The sequence below is a fragment of the Lutra lutra genome, chromosome X (genome assembly GCF_902655055.1).
Source record: "Lutra lutra chromosome X, mLutLut1.2, whole genome shotgun sequence".
Lineage (NCBI taxonomy): Eukaryota > Metazoa > Chordata > Mammalia > Carnivora > Mustelidae > Lutra > Lutra lutra.
In genome coordinates this window covers 87,625,977-87,647,152 of record NC_062296.1, presented here as the reverse complement: position 1 = coordinate 87,647,152, position 21,176 = coordinate 87,625,977, and the positions used below count along the sequence as shown (strand labels likewise).

The following is a 21,176-nucleotide window of genomic DNA, read 5'->3' as shown; positions in this document are numbered from 1 at the left end:
GTTTAAAATCAGTAAATGTGATGCCTTCAGCTTTGTTTTTCTTTCTCAAGGTTGCATTGGCTGTTTGGGGTTTTTGTGTGATTTTACAAATTTTAGGGTTATTCTATTTCTGTAAAAAATGCCATTAGACTTTTGGTAGGGATTGCATTGAATCTGTGGATTGCTTTGGGTAGTATGGCCACTTTAACAATATTAGTTCTTCCAATTCATAAGCATGGAATATCATTCTATTTATTTGTTGTTTTGTGAAATATTTATTTATTTATTTATTTAAAAGAGTGACAGAGAGAGTATATGGGGGAAGGGGTAAAGGTAGAGAGAGAGAGAATCCCAAGCAGACTCCACACTGAGCGTGGAGCCTGGCACAGGGCTGGATCCAATGACCCTGAGATCACAACCTGAGCTGAAACAAAGAGTCAGATGCTTAATTGACTGTGGCACTCTTTTTTTATTTGTTTGTGTCTTCTTCAGTTACTTTCATCAGTCATAGTTTTCAGTGTATAGGTCTTTCACTTCCTTGGTTAAAATTATTCCCAGGTATTTTATTCTTTTTGATACAATTATAACTTGTATCAAATTGCTTTTTAAATTTCTCTTTCAGATAGTTCATTATTAGTGTTTAAAAATGCAACAGATTTTTGTATACTGATTTTGTATCCTGCAACTTTACTAAATTTATTGACTAGTTTTATCAGTTTGTTGGTAGAGTCTTTAGGATCTTCTATATATAATGTGCTATCCACAGTGATGGTTCTACTTCTTCCTTTCTAATTTTGATGCCTCTTATTTCTTTCTCTTGCCTAGTAGTTCTGGCTAGGATCTCCAATACCATGTTGAATTAAAGTGCTGAGAGTGGGCATCCTTGTCTTATTGCTGATCTTAGAGGAAAAGCTTTCAGTTTTTCACCATTAAGTATGATGTTAGCTGTGGGCTTGTCAAATATGGTTTTGATTATGTTGAGGTATGTTCCTTTTATACCCACTTTGTTGCAAGTTGTTTTTTTTTTAAGGTTTTATTTATTTATTTATTTGAGAGAGAGAATGAGGGAGAGAGAGCATGAGAGGGAGAAGGTCAGAGGGAGAAGCAGACTCCCTGCAGAGCAGGGAGCCCAATGCGGGACTCGATCCCAGGTCTCCAGGATCATGACCTGAGCCAAAGGCAGTTGCATAACTAGCTGAGCCACCCAGGCGCCCTGTTGCAAGTTTTTATCATAAATAAATGCTGAGGGGCGCCTGGGTGGCTCAGTGGGTTAAGCCGCTGCCTTCGGCTCAGGTCATGATCCCAGGTCCTGGGTTCGAGCCCCACATCGGGCTTTCTGCTCAGCAGGGAGCCTGCTTCCTCCTCTCTCTCTGCCTGCCTCTCTGCCTACTTGTGATTTCTCTCTGTCAAATAAATAAATAAAAATCTTTAAAAAAAATAAATAAATGCTGAATTTTGTCAAATGCTTTTTCAACTTCAATTGAAATTATCATGTGATTTTATTCTTCATTTTGTTAATGTGGTGTACCATATTGTTGATTTGTGGACGTTGAATCATCCTTGCATCCCTGGAATAAATACCACTTGTTCATGATGTATAATTTCTTAATGTACTTTTGAACTTGGTTTGCTAAATTTTATTGAGAATTTTTGCATCTATGTTCATCAAAAATAATGTAATGGCCTGTAATTTTCTTTTCTTGTGGTTTCCTTGTCTGGTTGTGGTATCAAGGTAATACTACCTTTGGAAAATGAGGTTGGAAGTGTTCCCTCCTCTTCAGCACTTTGGAAGAGTTTAAGAAGGATAGATATTAATCCTTCTTTGAATATTTGATAGAATTCATCAGTGAAGCCTGATGTCTTTTAGGTAGCATTTGTTTACGAGTCACTCTCTTTACTAGTAGTCCATCTGTTCAGTTTTTCTACTTCTTCATCAGTCTTGGAAGATTGGATGTTTCTAGGAATTTATCCATTTATTCTGTTATCCAATTTGTTGATATATAATTGTTCATAGTAGTCTCTTATGATCCTTTGTATTTCTGTTGTATCAGTTGTAATGTCTCCTCTCATTTCTGATTTTGTTTACTTGAGCCCTCTCTCTTCTTTTCTTGGTGAATCTACCTTGATTGTCAATTTGTTTATCATTTCAATGAACCAGCTCTTAGTTATTTTTTTTTTTAGTGATTCATCAGTCTTATATAATACCCAGTGCTCATTACATCACATGCCCTCCTTAATGTCTATCATTAGGAGCAACCCTCCAGCAACCCTCTAGCAACACTTTTTATGTTTCCTATGACTTAGAGTCACTTTCAGGGAGCACCTGGGTGGCTCAGTTGGTTAAGCAAATGCCTTCAGCTCAGATCAGGATCCTGGAGTTCTGGGATCAAGTCCCTTGTTGGGCTCCCTGCTCAGCAGGAAGTCTGCTTCTCCCTCTGACCGTCTCCCCTCTCATGCTCTCTCTCTCTCACTCTCTCTCTCTCTCTCTCAAATAAATAAAGTCTTTTTTTTCTTTAAAGATTTTATTTATTTATTTGATACAGAGATTGAGATCACAAGTAGGCAGAGAGACAAGCAGAGAGAGAGGAGGAAGCAGGCTCCCTGCTGAGGAGGGAGCCCGATGCAGGGCTCGATCCCAGGACCCTGAGATCATCACCTGAGCTGAAGGCAGAGGCTTAACCCACTGAGCCACCCAGGAGCCCCAAATAAATAAAATCTTTAATTTAAAAAAAAAGTCACTTATGGTTTTTCTCTCTCTCTGATTTTGTCTAATTTTTTCCTCTCTTCCTCTATGATCCTCTATTTTGTTTCTTAAATTCCACATATCAGCGAGATCATATGATAATTGTCTTTCTCTGATTGACTTATTTCACTTTGAACAACACCCTCTAGTTGCATCCATGTCATTGCAAATAACAAGATTTCATTTTTTTGATGACTGAGTAGTATTCCGTTGTACATATATACCACATTTTCTTTATCCATTCATTTTCCAATGGACATCTGGACTTTTTCCATAGTTTGGCTATTGTGGACATTACTGCTATAAACATTGGGGTTCAGGTGCCCCTTCAGATCACTACATCTGTATCTTTGGGGTAAATACCCAGTAGTACAATTGCTGGGTTGTAGGGTAGCTCTATTTTCAAGGTTTTGAGGAACCTCCATGCTGTTTCCCAGAGTGGCTGCATCAGCTTGCATTCCCACCAACAGTGTAGGAGAGTTCCCCTCTCTCCACATCCTTGCCAACATCTGTCATTTTCTGACTTGTTCATTTTAGTCATTCTGCCTGATGGAGGTGGTATCTCATTGTGGTTTTGATTTGTGTTTCCCTGATGCCAAGTAATGTTGAACCTTTTCTCATGTGTCTGTTGGCCATTTGGATGTCTTCATTGCAGAAATGTCTGTTCATGTCTTCTGCTTATTTCTTGATTGGATTATTTGTTCTTTGGGTGCTGAGTTTGATAAATTCTTTATAGATTTTGGATATTAGTCCTTTATCTGATGTGTCATTTGCAAAGATCTTCTCCCCTTCTGTCAGTTGTCTTCATTTGCTGTGTAAAAGCTTTTTATCTTGATGAAGTCCCAATAATTCATTTTTACCATTGTTTCCCTTGCCTTTGGAGACATGTCTAGCAAGAAGTTGCCACAGTCGAGGTCACAGAGTTTGCTGCCTGTGTAATTTGCTCCAATATACCTTCTGCCCATCTCTCTCTTCCCTCTTCTTCTGAGAGCCCAATTATTCTAATACTGTTTCACTTTATGGTATCACTTATCTCTCAAATTCTCCCTTTGTGGTCCAGTAGTTGTTTATCTCTCTTTGTCTCAGCTTCTTTATTCTCCGTCATTTTGTCTTCTCTATCACTAATTCTCTCTTCTGCCTCATGTATCCTAGAAGTCAGAGCCTCCATTTTTTATTGCATTTCATTAATAACATTTTTTATTTTGACTTGATTAGATTTTAGTTCTTTCAGTTTTCCTGAAAGGGATTCTCTAGTGTCTTCTATGCTTTTCTCAAGCCCCACTATATTATAAAGATACTATACTCATTATTCTGAACTCTTGTCCCAACATTTTACTTATGTCCATACTGATTAGTTCCCTAGGAGTCAGTAACTCCTCTTGTTCTCTTTTTCGAGGTGAGTTTTTCCATCTTCTCATTCTGTCCAGAGAAGAATAGATGATCGAGAGAACCAAATAATAAAATGGCAACAATGACCCCAGAGAAATAGACAGTAAACAAATCAGAAGAGTTCCTAAATAGAAAAAAAAAATTTTTTTTAAAAGAAAATATAATCAGACAGGCGAGCAGAATAGAGCAACACACTGGATCCTGTGTGTATTTTGGTCCAGTTGTTAGAAAACTTAGATCCCAACATTGTAAAGAAAGAAAAACTTATATATGTACAAAAATGAAATTAAATACAATGAAAAGATAGAATGTAATTTTAAAAACAAAAATTTAAAAAGATTTAAACAAAAGAGTTGATAAAATAAGAAATTGGTTGAGAAAAGGAAGAGAAAAAAATTATAATTGAAAGAATAAAGAAGTGGGGGGGGGATGGAAACCCCATGATTTCTATATGTCATATTCCCCTCGCACTGGAGTTCTGCAATTCTCCCTGATCAGTAAACTTGGTCTTGGCGGGATGTTCTTGCTGATCTTCTGGGGGAGGGGACTGTTGCTTTGATTCTCAAGTGTATTTGCTCCGGGCAGAATTATACTGCCCTTGCCCCAGGGTTAGGCTAAGTCATCTGCTCTGGTTTGCTCTATGTGGCTTTTGTTTCCTGAACGCTTTCCTCACACCTTTAGAGGATGAGAATGAAAATGGTGGCCTCCCAGTCTCCAGCCCCAGAGCTGAGTGCTCGGGGGCAGGGGTGGGGGGGGGAACTCCTCAGTGTGGCCTCAGAGAAAGGCAGCCCATCACTCCTGTCTCCCAGATCTCCATCTGCACTCCATGCTCATCTGGCCTGTGACCGAGCATGTCTATCTCAGGCACATGACCCTGTTTTGAGTCTCCAAACCCTGCAGACTCCCACAGTGTGCTACTGCTCCACTCCTCCCCAGGGAGGAAGGGGGAGTGTCTCGCTGATTCTGCTGCTTGCTGGGCCCCTGCTCGGAGAGCAGTCCCCCAGCTGTGCTGCAGTTCGTTTATGACAGCCCTGAGCTGAAAGCCCACTGTGGGCTCCCTGATTCCAGCCAGCTTTCCAGCTCCAGTGCCTGGGAGCTCTGCCACACTCAGGCTCCCCCAGTCTTCCTGTGACCCTGGGGATCCTTAGAGCACACTATCCCTGCTTAGCCATAGGAGCGCCTCTCAGGCCAGGATGTCCCTACTCATTGGACTTCTAAAAGTTCCAATCTTGTGCTCCACTGCTACATCACTTTCTGGTGCTGGCTTATGGAGCTCCCCCACCCCCCGCCACCTTTCCCCGCAGTTTATCTTCCCGTGTATCACTTTGAATTTACTTCTCCACACCTCCTACGCTGCAGAAAGCAGCTGCTTTTCTGTTGGCAGAGTTGCAGTGATTCTTAGATCTCCGGTTGAGTTCATAGGTATTCAGAATTATTTGATAGCTGTCTAGCTGAATTTCTGGAACCAGTTGAAACTAAGGTCTCCTACGCCTTTGCCATGTTGGACTAATCTTCCAAAGCAGCTCTTAGTTTTAATGATCCTTTCTGTTGTCTTAATAGTCTCTATTTCATTTATTTATTCTCTTATCTTTGTATTTCTTTCGTCCTTTTAAATTTGGACTTCATTTGTTCTTTTTCTAGTTCTTTGAGGTATAAAGTTGGATTGTTTGAGATTTTTCTTATTTTTTTTTTAAGATTTTATTTATTTATTTGAGAGAGAGACAGTGAGAGAGAGCATGAGCTAGGAGAAGGTCAGAGGGAGAAGCAGACTCCCCATGGAGCTGAGAGCCTGATGTGGGACTCGATCCCGGGATTCCGGGATCATGACCTGAGCCGAAGGCAGTCGTCCAACCAACTGAGCCACCCAGGCGTCCCAAGATTTTTCTTATTTTTTTTTTTCAAGATTTTATTTATTTATTTGTCAGGGACAGAGGGAGTGAGAGCGAGCAAGCACAGGCAGACAGAGAGGCAGGCAGAGGCAGAGGGAGAAGCAGGTTCCCTGCCCAGCAAGGAGCCCGATGTGGGACTCGATCCCAGGACGCTGGGATCATGACCTGAGCCGAAGGCAGCCGCTTAACCAACTGAGCCACCCAGGCGTCCCGAGATTTTTCTTATTTTTTGATGTAGGTATTTATCACTATGAATGTCTGTCTTAGAACTACTTTTACTGCATCCCATAAATTTTGGTGTGTTGTATTTCTATTCCCATTTGTCTCAAAGTGTTTTTTTTATTTCTTTTTTTTTTTAAGATTTTATTTATTTATCACAAGTAGGCAGAGAGGCAGGCAGAGAGAGAGGAGGAAGCAGGCTCCCTGCTGAGCAGAGAGCCCGATGTGGGGCTCGATCCCAGGACCCTGGGACCATGACCTGAACCGAAGGCAGAGGCTTTAACCCACTGAGCCACCCAGGCGCCCCTCCTGAAATTCTTTTTTTTTTTTTAATATTTTATTTAATGGGGCGTGGGCATGGAGGAGGGGCATGGGTAGGAGGGTGGGCACTTTAGGAGCAGGTGAATTCTCTGTCTCTCCCACAAAATACCTTGTTTTCCCCACAATTCCTGTCTCTCCCACAATTCTTGTTTTCTCCCTCACGTTCTGGTCTCCCACAACCATTCTCCATGCTCTCCCGGTCCTTCCTTTCTCTCATGACTCTGTTTTCTCCCAGTCTTCCACATTCTCCCACAATCATTCCATCTAGGTTCTCCCCCACGATTCTGTTTTCTCCTAGAATTCTCTCTTCTCTCCCAAAATGCTTCATTCTCTCCTACAACTGTCTGTCTCTCCCAAAATTCTCTCCCATAATTTTATGTTTCCTATAATTTTCTGTGGGTCCTAGGTAGGGGGCATGGCTATGACACAGCAAAGAGTGTCTGTGAATGGATAGCAAGGTGCCACGGAACCACCTGCGGCAGTGGCCATAGTGGGGCAGGTGGGTTGGCAGCTGGGTGGCAGGCATGGTGGTCATGAAGAAACAAAGATGGCAAAGCAGAAGAGGCAGGGCAAGTACAAAGGGTGAATTTTCAGTCTCTCCCACAGTACATTGTTTTTCCCACAATTCTCTCCCCCCAAATTTCTTGTCTCTCACATATTTCTGTTCTCACTGACAATTCTCTGTTATATGTATTTTCTGTTTTAATTGTATGTTTTCCAGGTTCTTTGTGGTACCTTGGTAGTGGGCATGTTGTTCAGATGTGCAGGGGGGCATGGCTCTGGCAGTAGCCGTGTGGCCACCACATTCATCAGAGGGCTTAGTTTGTGGCAATAAGAAGGAAAAGGACATGGCTTAGAGGGAATGTTAGCCACTTCCCAGACTGTGGTGGCCAAGAGGGAGCACAAGTGTTGACCAGGAAGAATGTAGCAGAGGGAAGGGGTGGGTAGTGGCTCAGATAAGAAAAGTTCAGTCAGCCAGAGTAGAGGGTATGACTCAAGAGGGATGGGAATTGCCATGAAGGAGCAAAGGAGTGGCCAAGGGAATATCCCAAGGACTAAGACTGAGCTGAGGTGCCAAGGCCGGGGTGAAGGGGCCGGTTCTCAGTCTTTTCTGTAATACCTTGTTGTATTCCTGAGGGTTCTGTAGAGAAACTGAATAAACACACACACACACACACACACACACACACAGAGAGAGAGAGAGAGAGAGAGAGATTGATTTTAAGAAATTGGCTCAAATGATTATGGAGTTAAGTCCAAAATCCGCAGTAAGCTTGCAGGCTGGGACTCAGGGTAGAGTTGAGTCCAAACGTTTGGCTGGCAGAATTCCTCCAGACGAGGTCAGTCTTTGTTCTATTAAGGCTTTCAATTGATTGAATGGGGCTCCCCACAATATGGAGAGTAATCTGCTTTACTCAAAGTCCACCAATTCAAATGTTAATCTCATCCAAAACCAAACCAAAACAAAATATCTTAATAGTAACATCTAGAACAATGTTGACAGAATATCTAAACATTATGGCCCAGCCAAGCTGACACATAAAATTAACCATCACATCTTGTCTCTCCAAATTCTTTGCCTTTCCCACAATTCTCAGTTATTTCTCAAAATCTTCGTTCTCCCCAGAATTTCTTTCCCTGGAAGGAAAAAACAACTGATTGCTGCTGTCATCAAGAAGCCTTGCTAGGGGGGAAAAAAAAGTCATCTAACTGAACACTATGTTTAATGACATATCAGATTTATATTCTGGCTCAAGTATCTTATCTCAGCCTGGACCAGTTCCTGGTTCCAGTTCCAGCAATTCCTGGACTGGTACTTCAGGAGCACTGCCATTTTCCATTTCTTGTCTACTTCCTGGTGTATAAATGAGCAGTGATTGAAGTATTCAATAAGCAGGAGCTGGGGAGATGAAGGCATCAATGAACCTCGAATATCATTTATTCACCAGTATTTACAGAGCCCCTACCAGGGTGCCAGTACTGGGTTAAGTGCTGGGCATACAACATTGAACAAACTGGTCAAAGTCCCTGTCTTAGGGAATTTACATTATAGCAATCAGCCGACCAACAGACAATCCAATATACAAACCAGAAAATACATAATTATGAGTGCTGAGACACCATAAGGAAAATGAAACAGACAATGTAACAGAGGTAGAGAGGCGGGGCTGCTACTTAAAGTGTGTGTGTGTGTTTTTAAAGATTTTATTTATTTATTTGACAGAGATCACAAGTAGGCAGAGAGGCAGGCAGAGAGAGAGGGACCCAGGACCCTGAGATCATGACCCTCATGACCCGAGCCAAAAAGCAGAGGCTTTAGCCCACTGAGCCACCCAGGCGCCCCTTAAAGTGTGTTTTGTGGAACACCAGCTTTGCATCTCCTGAGAGATTGCTTGAAATGCAGACTCTCAGGTCACACTCCAGAATCCCTGAGGCAGAGTATGCCCTGTACCATGATACCCCTGTGATCCCTATGTTCAGTGGAGAGGCTCTGGATGCAACTTGACCTATGGTTATCAGGAAAGACAGCTCTAAAGACACAACATTTTTATTTTAAGATTTTATTTATTTATTTGGCAGACAGAGATCACAAGTAGGCAGAGAGGCAGGCAGAGAGAGAGGAAGGGAAGCAGGCTCCCTGATGAGCAGAGAGCCCGATGCGGGGCTCGATCCCAGGACCCCAAGATCATGATCTGAGCTGAAGGCAGAGGCTTTAACCCACTGAGCCACCCAAGCGCCCTAAAGACCCAACATTTTAGCTCAGAACTGAATAACGAGCAACACCCAGTCATGTAAATGTAGGCAAACGAGTGAGTGGGTGGTCCAAACAATGGGAACAGCGAAGAAGGCAATGTCCTGAGGTAGGAATGAACAGGGGAGACTAGTGTGAGTGGGACAGATTGAGAGAGGATGACTTGAACTTTACTGTTGGATATTTATCAAAAGCCCTACAACGAGGATTGTCCATTTGCAGTGACTACACAAAAGTTCTACGTGCACAGACCCCTCTATTTCTGCAAATTGGAGCTATCGGATCGGTTTTGCACGCAGCCACTCATCCATCTTGCACCCATGATGGACATTGTTAATCAGTCACAGAACGTTTTCCTTCTGCGCCCAGACGAAAAGTACGGAGTTCAGCATAGTTATTCAGGCAGGCACCACAAATGGTTCAAAGCCGACATGTGAGCTGACACCCATTTCCCATCTTAGGGAAAGATTATGAAAATGCTAACCCTGGAGGGCCTGTGTACTTAGATGAACAGAAGAGTTTCGATGGTTCACAGAAATTGATTTAACGCACTGTGCTTTGTGATTGTGCCAACGGCTCACAGTGAGGGGACCTGTGTTTAACTCCTCACGAGGCTTACTTCCCACTTAGCTCACCACATCAGCTATATGAGGAAACAGGATTTTTCTCAAGACTGAAATTCAAGAAAAACTGTGTTTCTAAAAAAACAAAACTAAGGTTGATTTTCATCTTAAGAACACCAGAAAACCTTAAAACAGTTGCTATTTCCTCTTTTCTAATACTGTTGGAAAGCTTGGGGGCAAATCTTCATCCCAATTTAACTCTTCTAGAGCTGGTGGCCAGCGTACTTAAATGCTAATCTTATCATTGGCCGCTTTAATCTCCTTGTATTAAGTTCCCCTTTCCCTGGCTCCTTCAGCTAGGTGTTTCATCCAGTAATGTCAATATTTTCATAAGCTGCCTCAAATTGGAAAGAAGTGGAAGGAGGTGAGGGAGAACTCACTGTAAAAATCAGCTCAGTAATTTATACAGGCTGTATTTGGACCAATTTCTGTGTGTCCATGTTTCAGGCAAAAATGACTGACAGTTGAAACATTTTATAAAGGAAGCAGGGTTCTCCGGGTCAGGATGAGCTTAATACACTGTTCTGTTAAACTTGTTCTTTTCTCTGTGTTCTTTGTAGCACAGCATTTTGAATATTCCCACTATCTTCCAGCCAGAAATGGAATGGAGGGTAGGAAGAAACGAAAAAATAGCTAAATATGCTATCACAAAATGTGTGTTGATGTCATATGAAGAAATAAATGTAGCAAGCCTTATTGCTGGGAACAAAGAAATGTTATCTTTCTGCACATGTGAAAAGGCGAAGTATTCAGTAAAGATTTATTGAGAATTTATAGTGTAAAGAAGTATAGTAAGTCCTATAAAAGTGACTTCCTGTGTTTGCTTCCTTAAAATATTCCCACTAATCAAATCAAGAAGACCTGTGCTTACCAAATCCTTTTCCACCTATCAGCCCCTTGCCACATCTTCCCTAACTTTCTCATCATTTCTTGTCACATCCAAACCCAAGTTGGGACAAGACAACTTCAGACTGAAAGCTCCTTGAGGCTTATCTACTTTTTTGGGGGAGCGGGTGCTAAAAAAAATTGGATTGAATGAATGAATCAGAGATTTCTGCACAGGGGTAGCAAAGCTGGTTGTAACCTTCACATTTCTCTTGTGGACCCAGAGTTTTAAGTGGAAAGAGGAAAGCTAGCAGAATGATCTTAGGGCACATACAGGGCTTGTAAGCAGAGTTTCCGTCTTGGTCTGGTCGTGTCTCCACAGGCCCTAGACAGCCAGAGCTCACTGGGTGCCTAAGCAATGTCCTCTGTAGGAGATACCAGAAAATACGGGAGATCTGTTTACTCCGCTCATCTGTCTAGCACTTAAGGTTGGCTGAGGGACTAGAAGGAACATCGGTCCATAATTCTGGTTTAGAGGATGTGAAAACTGGCTGGAAGCAGTTCCAAATTCGAGTTCAGCTGTGAAAACTGGCTCCAAGAAACTCGGGTAAAGTGGACATGAAAATAACAGGAAGGAACACGGTTGTGTGACTCGTCCAATATTTGCATTTCCCTACTGAGTGACCGGTTCTCAGTACATTCAATCTTGATGTCTGGAAATGGGAAAATCTGAGGAAAGTTATTCTCTAGACCAGGCTCTTAAGCCTGCAGTCTGATTTCACCCGACAAAATGTCGCCAGTGCCCAGTTCCCAGACCCGGGAGGGTTTCTCTAGAGACAAGGGGGGGCCGCCCACGCGACCTCGAAAGCCCGCGGCCAAAAGCCGCCTGGTGGGAGGGCGCGCTAGGGACTTGGCGCTGCGGGAGGAGCCGGGCCTTAGCGGAGCGCTTGGGCGTAACCAAGGTGGAAGGCGGGGCCAAGGCGGAGCTCAGAGGCGAGGCCCGGGAGAGGGGGCGTGGCTGTGACGGGGCTGGGGGCGAGGTCTGGACACTGGCCACAGACAGCTTGGCCTGGAGGGGCGTAAGCCGGGGCGGTCCGTAAGGACGTGAGGGGGCGTGGTCCCGGCCTTGCGGGGAGAGGCTTGGGGGGGCGTGGCCTGGGCTGTGGGCGCGAAGACGGGGCGTGGCCACGATGGCCAGGCGCACTGGCGGCGGGTCCCCGGGCTAAAGCTAGCCGCTGAACTTCGTGCTTTGGAGAAACGTTAAGGTAAGGGCCGGTGGCGGACTGGAGTGAGGGCCACAGCGGGGGCAGGCCGACTCAGGGAGGGCCGGGACCGTCCTCACACAGCCCAGTCACGCCAGGTCTCAGAGCCCGAACAGCTGTTGGTAGGTCTCAGAGCCCGGACAGCTGTTGGTCCTGCGAATATTACCGGGGTCCCGGCACGGCATATTGCCCTTCCCCCCCACCCCCCGCAGCCCTCTTCTATTGTGGGAGTCACCAACCAGATGGCAGCACCTTCTTACACTTGCCGGGAAACAGCTGTCTGCGGGAATTTGGGGGTGGGGCGTGAGGGCAGTTCCCTATGAAGGAGTGTTGCCAGGGGTGGTTGGATGTGAATTAGCTCGGGAAAGTCCAGTTTGCTGTAGACAGGGGTAAGGACTACAAAATCTGAAATTGCAGTTCCGGAAACCGAGGCGCAGCAAACTGGGACTAACTGGGGTCTGGATTGTATTCCCCCCCGTCCCCCACCCCGACTATACCAGGGTCTGGACGGAGTCACAACCACCTCCAAGGCAGGGGATCAGCATCGCAGCTGTGTCACGTGGACAAATCTGAGCTTTCTCCATTCTGCAATTACTTCTGGTCTTTTTGTTTTGTGCCCCGCCCCAGAACTGGAGAACAGCTGAAGTACAAATATTTTTGATAGTTTCGAGTCTTTGCGGCATTCAGTATTAAATGCTACTACCTTAAGGCTGGTGGCAACTCCTTAATATTAATGTAAGTGCCTTCCCCTCCCCTGTATTGTCGCTGGGAAAGTTTGAGAAATACAAGTAAATGTGTACATCTTAATTCGGTTAGAACTTGTTCTCTCCCAGCCTCTGAAAATTAGGTTGCTTTCTGCTTCTCCTTCTTCCTTTACTGCTAATCTGGCCATCTCCTTTTTGTTATTAAATACCTTGCTGGAGGGGCACCTGGGTGGCTCAATGGGTTAAAGCCGCTGCCTTTGGCTCAGGTCATGATCTCGGGGTCCTGGGATGGAGCCCCGCAATCGAGCTCTCTGCCCCCCGGGGAGCCTGCTTAACAGTCCCCCCAACCCCCGCCAACCGCCACCTGCCTCTGCCTACTTGTGATCTCTGTCTGTCAAATAAATAAATAAAAATTAAAAAAAAAAAAAACAACAACAACCTTGCTGGAATAAGGAGAGGAATACGCAGATTTCTCATGAAGGAAGCTGCTCCAGACCCTACCCCTTATCTGCCCCTGCACATCCCTCAAAATGGTCACTGTTCACAGATACGTTGGACATGGAAAACCTCTCAGCTCTCTGGAGCCTTTCTCAGGTAATTTTTATGTCAGAACCAGGGCTGAAATTTGTGGAAAGGCCAAGATCAGCAAGGGCACCGTTCTCTGGGCCTGTACACACGTTTCCTGTTCTCCCTGGAGCCAGTCAAAAGGTTGTGACCACTCACAGTTGGGACTCAGTAAAGACTGAGTGAATTGTGAGTGAATGAGTGAGCTTGAATATTTTGGAAATCTGATGGGAAGAGGACATTAATTTCATCTCATTGGCAGCACTGGGGCACTTAATTGCAGCACACAAAACAGCTACCAGGAATACATTTTGAAATCTCTGGGAACCCCGGATTGGGATCATGATCTTGGGGAAGAAGTAGGTGAGAGGAAGCCGCTCAGTTTTCCAGTTGGGACAAGACAGCATAACCTCTGATTTACATTTCAGGGGTTTGCAAAAGACTGGCTTCCTTTGAACTCAGGAGGGGGCGGAAAACGAAAGATCAGTCTGATGAGAATCAAGGAATTTTTCCAGTGTAATTGTAACCTTTAGAGTACTTTTTTTTTTTCTGTCTGTTTTGCATATGTATAAATGGCTTAATCAGGCAGAGTTCAAACTACAGTTGAGCCCTTAACAGCACGGGGATTAGGGGCACTGACATCCTGCCCAGTTGAAATTCTACCTGTAACTTGATTACCCAAAGACATAACTTCTAATAGCCTACTGTTGATCAAAGCCTTACCAATAATATAGTCAATTAACACCTATTTTATATGCTATATGTATCACATACTATATTCTTTTTTTTTTAAGATTTTATTTATTTATTTGACAGACAGAGATCACAAGTAGGCAGAGAGGCAGGCAGAGAGAGAGAGAGAGGGAAGCAGGCTCTCCGCTGAGCAGAGAGCCCGATGCGGAGCTCGATCTCAGGAACCTGAGATCATGACCTGAGCCGAAGGCAGAGGCTTTAACCCACTGAGCCACCCAGGCGCCCCCATACTATATTCTTACAATAAAGTAAGCGAGAGAAAAGAAAATACGATTAGGAAAATCATATGGAAGAGAAAATACATTTATAATACTGTAATGTACCAATTGGGAAAAAAAACCCATATATAAATGCAGCTGTGTTGTTCAAGTTTTAGCTCTACCTGTCATTCAATGAATACATAATTTATGAATGATTCTTTAAAGGCGTTTAGAATTTTTTCCTTTTTTCACACGTTTCTTGGTCTGCAAAACAGTGGATAAAGGACATATTAGGAAAAGCCAAGGACATACATAAATAAGTAGTGATAGCAAAGGCATATAGTACAAAAAAACTTAGCGCTCCTGGGCCCATCCAGGCTATGGTCCCATCTTCAAGTAAGTAAGAACAGATTTTCTGTGAAATTTGGTAATGTATGCTAGCAGTTCTTTGTTATGTATGATGTTTGATAAACATTATTTGTGGTTTTACAAGCTTAGATTTTATGAGATCTATAGGTAGATTTAAATAACCACCTATCAACAAATTATAATTTTAATGTAGCAGAGTGGTTTGGCTTTAGGCTTTAGCATAGATAACCTCATGTGTTGCTACAGGTATTATAGCCTAGCATTAGCTAATTTGAGTTTTTGTTTATTTGGATTTTCCTGGAACCTTCCTCACTGCTGACCTTCCATGCACTGTTCCTTCCTTGATTGTCTTTGATGGCTCCTTCTGTCTCTTGGCCTCCTTGTTCCATTTTCTCAGGCTCCCTCTATACACCTGTTACTCCTGGGCGGCGGCGGGGCAGGGGGGGGGAGGCTTTTCTTCCTCTCTCTAGCCTCATGACCTCTCCTGATCACCAGATCAGAACTCTCTTCTTCTGCAGGTGCCTGGGTGACTCAGTCATTAGGTGTCTGCCTTCGGCTTGGGTCATGATCCTGGAATCCAGGATCAGGCTCCCTGCTTCCCCCTCTCCCACTCCTCCTGCTTGTCTTTTCTTTCTCGCTGTGTCTCTATCAAACGAATAAATAAAATCTTAAAAAAAAAAAAAAAGAACTCTCTTCAAGACTTTTTCTCTCGCTCTCCCCTTGGACCTCAATCCATAGGATTGGCAGGAAGACTCTGTCCTCTTTCCTTTCCCACCTGTTCCTTTTGCCGCTTGTTTCTCTCTTCAGGCGTTCGTTCATCCTCATTCTGCCACCGGCATCACCCAGCCATAAAAGCACAGGGTCTTCAACAACTACTTCCCTTCTCCCTCCTCCAGTTGAGTGCCAAATCCTATGTTTTTTACCCAAATGACCATCTCTTGAATACGAAGAACGTTGGTGCATCACTACTGTCACCCTTTAGTTCAGTGCTTCATACTGTCTCACTTGGGTTACTGGAATTTCATTTCACACTCTCGTGCCCAAATCTGACCTACGGATGTCCCACCCAGGACCTGGCTGCACAGTGCGGTCCTCATCTCAGTTCACGGCAGCTCCATCCTTCCAGTTGACTAGGCCAAGAAGCTTCTAGCCATCCTTTACTCCTTTCTTTCACGTCTCACAGGCATTCTCCAAGATAGAGCCAATGCCAAACCACTTCTGCCATGACATGTTTTGTTCCAAGCCCCTGGATTGTCCTGAAGGATCTTCCCTGCTGCTTTCTTGCTTCCTATCCCAGTTGATTTCCAGTAGGGCAGCCTGAGTGATCTTTCAAAAATATAAATCAGGTGGTGTCCCCCCTCTGCTGCCAAAACTCCACTGTGTCCCGATTTCGCTTAGAGCAGTGGTTTCCAGTCAGAGGTGATTCCCCTTTCCCGGGGACATCTGTGGCATCTGGAGACATTTTTGGTTGTCCCAGTTGGAGGGAGGGTGCCATTGGCATCTAATGGGTAGAGGCCAGGGATGCTGCTAAACATCCTGCAACATATAGGACAGCCCCAAACGGTTACCTGGTCGGATGGTAGTATGTCATGGTTGAGAAACTGTGAGTTGGAGAAAACACCTTTACAGTGGCCTAGAAATCTACATGGTCTGGCATCCATGACCTCTCCACCTTCTCTCCTACTACCCTCCTCCTAGTGCACTCGATTCCTGCCATCCTGGCCTCCTTACTATCCCCTTGTATGTGCCAGACACGCTCCCACCTCAGGGTCTTTGCACAGGCAATTCCCTCTTCCTAGAGTACCCTTCCTCCTGACAGCCCTATTACTAATTCCTTCATTTCCTTCAGTCTTTTGCTCAAATCTCACCTCTGTAAGGCCTCCTTTGAGCAACTTATTTTAAATGCAATGCCCCTTTCCCAGTGGCACTCCAAATTTACCTTATCCTGCTCTATTTTTCACTGAGTATATTATAATGTGATTGTCAGTACAAGTGACTTACATATTACACTGCTGTTTATTGTCTGTCTTCCCCAGTAGAATGTAAGTTCCACGAGGGTAGGGACTTTGTTTTCTCCTTCCCAATGATCCTAGAACGATGTCTGGCATTTAATAGATGTTTGATTGCTGTCCTGATGAATGAAAGGATTAAAGAATGATGGACTGAATGAAGGATGGTTGAAGGAATGTCCTTGTCACTGACCTTCCTGGCTCCACTCTGCGCACTCCGTTCCCTCCTGTGCTGTGCACATGGGGTCATCAGAAACCATCCTGTGTTTAGGGAATAATACCTGAGGGTCTTCTGTTCTCTTGGAAATTGGTATTCAAGTTAATCTCAAATCCCCATCCGGTCCAACCTTCCATTGCATCCCCTGGGCATCTGGCGGCTGGTGCCTTGACTTGGGATGATGAGAAGCTCAGATACATTTGGCTTTGTTACAAAGCAGGATTTTTTTTGTCTCAACACACAAGAAGTTATCTTCAGGGTCTGTGTCCACTGCAGTAAGGCCAGCAGCATTCTTAGGGCACAGACAGAGGCCCAGATTTCCACACCATGACATGTAGTCCCACCATTGGGTGAGTTTTGTGAAGGAGGAGGAAGGAGAGGGGGAGGTGATGTTAGGCCACCTGGCCCTAGAGAGTCAGTCCGGCAGTGGGCAGGAGACAGTTTCTCTGGGCCAGGTGTCATCAGCCACCGGCCTCAGCATTGTGCACAGCCAGCGTGACTGTGGAGTGCAGCACGGTCCCCCAAGGCATGACCACAGCCCTGGCTCTCCATGGACCTTGGCCAAGGATCAGTCCCCCAGACTTCTCTGGCAGCACGCTAACGTGCCTCAAATCCCCATAGAGCCCCTTATGCAGGGCCAAGTGCATGCCTACTCGACTGTACAATTCCTTTGGCTTAGGCATGCCTTCGGCTTTATCTTATTACAGCTTTCCCTTTGAAGGACAAACCAGCATGTCCCATCTTTTGAGTGTATGTTGTACTTGTCATTGTCTTACTGGGAATTACTAAGTCTCTTTTTCCATCTAGATTGTAAGCAAGAAAGAAGTCCTTTTCCGTATCTTTGTCAACCTCCCTCTCACACTGGGATTATTGAATAAACCCAAGGTTCTGCCTTTCAACCCTAATTGTCCTCTCTAGCCTTGACTCCTACTAAACACCCCCACCTCCCCAGATGTCCTCATAATCCCTGACATTACCCCGTCTGTCTACCTTTCTTTCTTTCTTTTTTTTTTTTTTTTAAAGATTTTATTTATTTGGCAGACAGAGATCACAAGTAGGCAGAGAGGCAGGCAGAGAGAGAGGGAGGGAGAAGCAGGCTCCCCATAGAGCAGAGAGCCCGATGCAGGGCTTGATCCCAAGACCCTGGGATCATGACCTGAGCAGAAAGCAGAGGCTTTAACCCACTGAACCACCCAGGGGCCCCATGTCTCTCTACCTTTCTTCCTCCTATTAAAATTGTCTCTCTCTTAATGACACATGGTTCAGATGCTCCCCCCACTCCTGAAACTTAGAGCCTCAGCCCTCTGTGTTCTCATTGAATTAAGTCAGAGCTGTCATCATATCTGGCTTTGATTAAGAAGTATTTGTTTAATTATGCTAAGAGCAATAAGCCAGACTCAGAGGGAAAATATTATATGAGTCCACTTACATGAAGTATCCAGAATAGGCAAATACATAGGCAGAAATTAGAACCGTGGTTGCTGGGGGCTGGTGGGAGGGGGAATGGGGAGGTTTTTGTTGAATGTGTTTAGAGTTTATGTTGGGGATGATGAAAAAGTTTGGGGGTATAGATACTGGTGATGGTTACACAACATCGTGAATGTATTTCATGCCAACAAATTGTACGTTTGAAAAAGGTTAAAACTATAAATATTATGTGCATTTTGCCATACTAGAAAAAGGTAACTAAAAAAACCAGAAAGGTTACTTGTTTCATAGTTTTTTAATAGATTGCAAGCTTGTGATGATAGGGAGAAAACGTAATTTTTTCATCTTCCTCCAGCCCAGTACTTTGCATGAGATAATCATTCATTATTGCTTCAATTCAGGGATGGAAGTCAATGGAAAGAAGCACGGAATTGAAGCAAGGTTTCCCCATACCTCTTAGCAGTTTTTTAAAATTCCATTTTATTGTCAAATTGATTTTATCAAAGAGGACCCTGTGCAGTTGAAATTGTTTGATGGTATTATCTCAGAAAGAAAACAAAAAACATGAAATTAAAAATTGTCCCAAACAGCTTAATGTTTTCTTAGTTTGCATTTAAAGCATGGGAAGTTTTAGCAAACTCAATTTGAATAATAATAACTTTCGTTTATACAACACTTACCAGCTCTTTCTGGGAGCTTTCTCAGCCCTTAGACCATCTGAAGTCACAGAAAGTGTCAGCGTCTAGTACAGTGTTACTGCACAGGTGTCTCTCATGCTCCTCTGCTTCTGGATTCTTTCTTGTGTAAGATGAAGGGTGTACATTAAGCTTCACTCTTAAATATTTCAATTCGTATAATCCTTTAGCTCTGCTGATCTGCAATTATAAATTATACAGTTTCATGCTGCACATAGTCTTACAAGTTAGAAAGAAGCATAAAGTTCTTGCTGTGAGCTCTCATCCAGGATTAGGGTGGAGAGATCAAGAGAGAAGTGAAATGTTTACATGAAGGAGTAGGTGGGCTCTGAGAAAGTATCAGGTTACTGGGCCTTTTGCTATGTTTTTAATTTTGGAAAATTAATAGTTTTCATATTCTGTCCATAAACTATCACCAGAGGCTGTTTCCTACAGATAATTTTTATGGAGAAGAAACTCTAAGTTAATTTGGAGATATTTACTTCTGGGAAATAATCATGGATAAGTTTCTTTCTTTCTTTCTTTCTTTTTTCTATTTATTTGACAGAGAGAGATCACAAGTAGGCAGAGAGGCAGGCAGAGAGAGAGGAGGAAGCAGGCTCCCTGCTGAGCAGAGAGCCCGATGTGGGGCTCGATCCCAGGACTCTGAGACCATGACCTGAGCCAAAGGCAGAGGCTTAACCCACTGAGCCACTCCGGTGCCCCCATGGATAAGTTTCTAAGATGTCTGTCCTTTGCTTCAAAGTCTCACAGAGAGGGGAAGTAGGAGGGAGGGTATAAATAAAACATGCTTGGCCACCAAAAGGTAATTATTGAAATAAAGTGTAGGGTACGTAAGTGGTTTTATTATATTTATTTCCACTGTTTGTTCAAATTTGAAGTTTGCCAAAATAAAAAATTAAGGGAAGAAAGGAAATAGATTCTGAAATGAGGTAGCCAATGGTCTATTATTCCTTAAGCCTGCTCAGTTAATTCAGTTAATGAAGGTATTTGAAAATGAGGGACTTTTATTTGGTTCAAGGACTATCGAGATAACATCTTCAGGGGCACCTGGGTGGCTCAGATGGTTGGGTGTCTGCCTTCAGCTTGGGTGGTGATCTCCAGGTGCTGGGATCAAGCGCCATGTCAGGCTCCCAACTCAGCCAGGAGTCTGCTTCTCCCTCTCCACTGTCTGTGCTCTCTCTCTCTCTCTCTCTCTCTCAAATGAATAAATAAAATCTTAAAAAAAAAAGATAATATCTTGAAAGTTTATTAGCAATCTATATTTGAAATCCTGAGTCAGACTTTTGGATATCTTAAATAAGGTGCATATTGACATATGCCCCAAATTGTGTATCTATATAGGGACACCTGGGTGACTCAGTTGGTTAAGCGTCTACCTTCCACTCAGGTCATGATCTTGGGGTCCTGGGATTGAGTCCCGCATCCGGCTCCTTGCTCAGTGGGGAGCCTGCTTCTCCCTCTGCCTGCCGCTCCCCCTGCTTGTGCTCTCGCTCTCTCTCTCTCTCTGACAAATAAGTAAAATCTTCAAAACAAAACAAAATGTATATATATAAGTACACACATAAAACTAAAGTGATTTTTAACTTGGTTCGAGAATTTTTGGTGTCTCTTGGCAATGCAGGCATACTTCAGGCACCCTTGGTCTAGGGACCCCAGGTCAGGAGCTAGGCCGGACGGTCTGGAGCCTCCATGGGATCCGGAACTTTCGACAGTCCCCTTTAATGTGGTGACTGTGCATTTTTGCTCCCTGGGTTGTGTGTTCACTGGCAAAGTGATGCATACAACAGAGTGCGTGGCGCCAGGCCTCAAGGCTGGCTTCTTGCCACAGTTCGCTTGGCAGTCCTTGTCCCGTGTTGCTGGTTATAAAGGGCTCTGCCTGGAGCCCTCATTTGTTCCTTCCAGGGCAGTAGTAGGAAGAAGCTGTTTCCTGCTTTCAGTGGACACAGCTCAGGTGTGATTTTTTGTTCTCTCCTTTCCCTTAGATGTAGCCTTCTCATCCGTAGCTCAGATCTAGCGGGGTCAAGGGCACCAATACAGAAAAGAAGAGCTCGTTCACAGCCAATGACAAGGAGTGAAGTACATGGAGAGAGGGAAGGGTGACCTGAGAACATTTGCCTCTGCTTAGCATTGCTAGGGATCATCATTTCTCTTTTTGTGGACTTTGGGCCCCTCTCTTCCCCCGGCCACCACTGCCAGACAGTTGAGTGGCCTCTGATAGGCCGAAGGCAGACA

General features: G+C 44.1%; 1 protein-coding gene across 1 annotated transcript in view; it reads left to right on the top strand.

The window, feature by feature from the left end:
* The first annotated feature begins 11,857 nt into the window (after positions 1–11,857).
* The window catches only part of CA5B (carbonic anhydrase 5B), a 57,007-nt gene continuing 47,688 nt past the window's right edge, over positions 11,858–21,176 (top strand). The window contains exon 1 of the mRNA XM_047714942.1: positions 11,858–12,005. The gene's annotated coding sequence lies outside the window, so the exon portion shown is untranslated. The remainder of the gene's footprint in view (positions 12,006–21,176) is intronic.